Source organism: Ursus americanus, chromosome 7 (assembly GCF_024610735.1).
Source record: "Ursus americanus isolate L20-20 chromosome 7, mUrsAme1.1.p, whole genome shotgun sequence".
NCBI classification, from domain to species: Eukaryota; Metazoa; Chordata; class Mammalia; order Carnivora; family Ursidae; genus Ursus; species Ursus americanus.
In genome coordinates, this window is record NC_142133.1 from 80519827 (window position 1) to 80524758 (window position 4932).

A 4932-nucleotide genomic window follows, 5' to 3' on the forward strand; every position below is an offset into this window, starting at 1 on the left:
ACCCAAGACTGCCCGTTTCTAGCAGCATAGCAGGCACTTGAGTAATGCCATCCCTTGTTTCCAGAAGACAGATCCAGTTTTGATTCTGCTCTTTTGCTTCCAGATCATTTCCTGGTATCAGAACACAGCTAGAAGTAAAAAGAGGTCTTAAGCGTTTTATTATCTCCCTTCCCCGCATTGTCCACAAATCCCAGATAGTATACAGTTTGCTCATCACACCAGAAGCCAGTTGTAGGGATAAACAAATCTTTTGTCTCCAGATCTCTGAAGTGTTTTAAACGATTAGTCTGGTGCTTGCTTCAGCAGCACATGTACTAAAATTGGAACGATACAGTGATTAGCATGGCCCCTGCGCAAGGATGACATGAAAATTCATGAAGCATTCCATATTTTTAAAGAAGACATACAGATGGCCAACAGACATATGAAAAGATGCCCAACATCACTGATCATCAGGGAAATGCAAATCAAAACCACAGTGAGATACCACCTCACACCTGCCAGAATGACTAAAATCAACCATAAAAGAAATAACAGGTGTTGGTGAGGATGTGGAGAAAGGGGAACCCTCATGCACTGTTGGTGGGAATGAAAACTGCTGCAGCCACTGTGGAAAACAGTATGGAGGTTCCTCAAAAAGTTAGAGAACTGTCCTATGATCCAGTAATTGTACTACTGGGCATTTACTCAAAGAATATAAAAATACTAATTCACGGGGATACGTGCACCCCGATGCTTACAGCAGCATTTTCTACAGATATCTACATAATATCTCAAATTATGGAAAGAGCCCAACTGCCCATTGACGGATGGATGGATGGATAAATAAATAAATGAAATATTATTCAGCCATAAAAAATGGACTGATGAATTACATTAAGTACATAATAAAATGATTATGAATAGGTCAACATTAATCAGGGGTGGTCAACTCAAGTACCTTCAGTACGCAGACAGTAGCTGGAATGTGGGAAGCTGCTGGGGGCAGGATGGGGGGGATGGAATGAGAGAGCACATATCCTACCTAGAAACATTCACATTTAATATTTAAATAAAATACAGCAGTGGTCAAAACATGTTTATAAACCAGAAGGCTGCTAGTCTGTAAGCCCTAATTTGGTGGACCAAGTGGGTAAGGCTGTTTCTTGCCTTGTGTTACTGTCGATCTGGAGTAACACAGATCCACAGGGTAGGATACCTCTGCAGACCTCAGACGGACGGCTCAGTGAATGGGTATGGCCCCAGGGCACAGCTCTGTGGCTAATGTGGCCTGAGTTAAACACAGCCTTCGGTTCTTCCAGGGACATGAGGTCAGCCTGTGGATTCTAACAGGGGCATGGGAACTCCTAATAGCACAGAAAATGTTAACTAGAGGTTAGAGTTGGGGCTCTGGGAAATTTGGATTTCATTACTTTGTCTCTGTTGACACCAAACCCAGTCAAATTTCGGAATCTTGCTTATCCTCAGCTCCCTCGTTGGGAAAGGAGGGGTGATACCTGTACCTCCCTGGTGGGTTTGCTGGGAGGGTTCGATGTGGAGAGAGATTCAGAGCATGCTCAGTGCTCAATGAGGTGGTACCTCTGCTCTTAGGGTCATTCCTGCTGTGCTCCCAGAAGATTTGAGGGGCCCAGACCAGGACCTCAGAGTTGATGGAAAGGCGAGAGGAGAGGTTCATGTTTAAATTAAAGAGCTTCAAACATTATTTAAAGGCTCCAACTGTCTTCTCGACTGCCTAGGCTTTCTGTCTCTGGACTCTGTGAGCCTTTTGCTTCTCGCCATTCCTCTAGATGATGGTTTTCTGCTCTTGTCCTCACCCCGCATTTGCCACATCTTCCAAGGGGCTGGCATGGTATTTGCTGAGTGAATCAGGGAGCCGAACAGAGGCTTCTCTGGGCACTCCTGTACTTACTTTCCTTTACAGACTTCCAGGACCTGATATCTCTTGCCCTCTTACAAGGTGACTTCCCAGCCTGGTGCTGGGCCCCTCCTACCTCCATGGCTTCCTGAATCATTCACCTCTCCCTGTGATCCAAACCCCAGACGTCAGGTGTGCTCTGCTTGACACTGCAAGTGCCTCCACTTGTCCCCCTGTGGTTTATGATCACCGCCCCCCCCCCCAGTGCTGAAAGGAAAAGTCTCAAAGGAATCCTGTAGGTTTGCCCAATTGCCTCCCACCGAGTCCTTCACAGTATACTTGGCTGATGGTGATTCCACTTCCCAATCCATTTTTCATCTGCTTGCACCCCGGTAACATAATCCCACAGGCTGGGGGCTTCAACAGCTGACATTTATTGCTCACAGTGCTGGAGCCAGAAGTCCAAGATCGGGGTGATGACAGATGTGATTTCTGTTGAAGGCTATCTTCTTGGCTTGCAGATGACCACCTTTGCACAGTTTCCTCACATGGCATGGAGAGAGAGGATGCATGCTCTCAGTGTCTCTACTTAAAGGGCATTCATGCCATCGTGGGAGCTGCACCCTCATGACCCTATCACCTCCCTCCTCTACCTCCAGATACCATCACATTGGGGGTTAGGCTTTCAACATGAATTTGGGGGTATGCAGTCTGTAGCTTCCATCCTCATTCTTCTCGACCCTGTCATGCCTTTCTCCCTCATGCAGCAGTATTTGGCCAGCCTGCCACTCCCTGAGCTTTCCAGGTTGAACCCCACAGTCCATGGCATGGCCCTTCCTCTTCCCTGGCATTCTGGTCTTTTCCCTTTGCACATGGATCAGCGTCTTTCTCTCCAGCCTTCTTTTCCACATCACACATCGCCTCTCCAGTTGTATGTGCTCTGGCTTCTTACACAGGAACAGCACACTTGATCCGTGGGAGGTACTACAGAAAGTGTGCCACACAACTTCATGAAGAGTCTATTTGACTTTGGGGGGAATACAATGGCGTTAATTTGAAATTAAGATATATATACACACACACGTACTCATGCAACTATGTACAGACTATATGAGTGAGACTCAGGTTCACTCAGGCACATCACGTGCATTGTGCACCCAGATTCCTACAGCAGGACATGTACTCGCCTGAGCCATTGAAAGTACTCTGGGGGGAAATGTCCCAAAGAATGAGGTACAGGGCACTTCGTCTTGAAAATTAACCTCAAAAACCAAAGACAGGATTTTCCTGCCTGAGAGAGTTCCTCCCTGCCATGAACCCCCCCACCCCCGGGCCACCCGCTGAGGCCCTGGGACACTTTTCCTCTTTTCTGCTCCCAACCTGTGACAGACACTAATGATCCCACTTCTTCTGTTCTCTCCAGGGTCCGCCCATGTATTTTCCAATCCTGAGCTGCTGCCTGGGTTCAGATGTTCAGAATCTCACCCAGGTATTATTTCTACTTCATATTTGCTAGTCGCTCTGCTCCTTCTCAGTTCATTTCATCGTAACATTTTCCTTTTGCTTTGTTTTAGATGGAAACAGACAGAAATACGTACTTTTTGATCTCTTGAGGAAAGGGCTAATGTGACGTGTTTGTTTCTCAAGGTTATAAAGTCCTACAGATAAAACTCAGTTTTTAATAAAAAAAGGATGGCAGACTCTGGAAAAGCTTTATTACGTTATCTTCCAGTGCCACTGGCTCAATGGCACAACCATAGCAGGGAAGGCTGAGGCCCCAGGGTCTGCGGCCAGCCGAGGAAGCAGGGGCGGCCAGGCGAGGTCCTGTCTTCTGTCTATAATGACGACTCCCCTTCTCCAGCAGTGCTCCACGAGAACTGTTGGTACTACATCCAGAACAGTTGAGTCATGTAGCTCAGGCCATGCAGATTGTTCAATTATCCTTCCTTGGAAACGTTACCCTCTGTCATGCCTGGCAAGGAGAGTCGTCTTAGCACCCAGCACAGTGCCGATCCCCTGGGGGTTGCCAATATTTGTTTATTGAACGGGAATTTAATTAACATAGAGTCCTACATGCATATGGAAATGTATATTGACATATTTCAGTTTGAAAATTTCTTAACAGGATTAGAAAATTATGTAAGTTCAGAACTAGAGTCACTCAAGAAGGCTGTTTTTTTTTTTTTTTAATAACTGAAAGTGTATGAAAATAACAATGGGAACACATTTCCTATAGAACCATTCATGTTATTCTTTGTTTTGACACTTGCTAAAAACTTAAAAAATCTGGGATAATGTATGTGGACCATCTTAATCAATATCTGCTCATCACTTAGGGGATAGGAAATAAAATACAGCCAAAGAAAAGATTCCTGAACAGTTTTTGATAAATTGCTTGTGACTGTCAGAAACATTGATTCCAACAGATCTCAGGCAATAATTTGAGAATGTTTTATCTTTGGCAGGTATTGCAAATGGGTTAAATTATTTTGCCAGGTCACTTACACCCTGTCCTCCCACACTTCTATAGGATTCAGCATATTTCTAATTTAGCTGGAAATATTCAGGTTTCCAAAACTTTGAAAAGTAGAATTGTTGCTACAAAACATATATTTCAGTTAATTTTGGAGCTCTTTGGGAGATGAGAAGGCCCTCAGAAAGCATGTACTTTTAAAACCAAGATGGGGCAATGCCTCACCTGTCCTAGCCCACTGATTTCCTAAGGAGACACTCTGGGGGTCTTTCAGTGGGGTTGTGAGTGACCAGCCAGAGGCAGCCTGGGTCACACGTGTTTCTAGTACTGAGTTCTATGTTAGACTTGAAATGGTTCCCACACTTGAAAATCATAGGCAAATTTAGAAGAAATGTAGAAATGTTCCAGCAGTAAGGGGGGAAAAAAAAAGAAAAAGAAAAAAAGCTTTATCTACTGCAGATTTCATAGTGCTTATGTGAATCAGGCACCTCTGTATTCATTTTTTGTAGAGTGGTGAACTAATGAGGTTTGACTGGTTTTGCTTTAGGCAGTCCTGGTGTCAGGTCCAGGAATTCCACCCTGAGTCTTTCCAGTGACCCATGAT

General features: G+C 44.9%; 1 non-coding gene across 1 annotated transcript; it reads left to right on the top strand.

Annotated features, from left to right (window-relative positions):
- Nucleotides 1–290: 290 nt before the first annotated feature.
- Nucleotides 291–394, top strand: LOC123803312 (U6 spliceosomal RNA). The gene has a single exon (XR_006782838.1). It is a non-coding gene; the product is annotated as a U6 spliceosomal RNA (small nuclear RNA).
- Nucleotides 395–4932: the final 4538 nt, after the last annotated feature.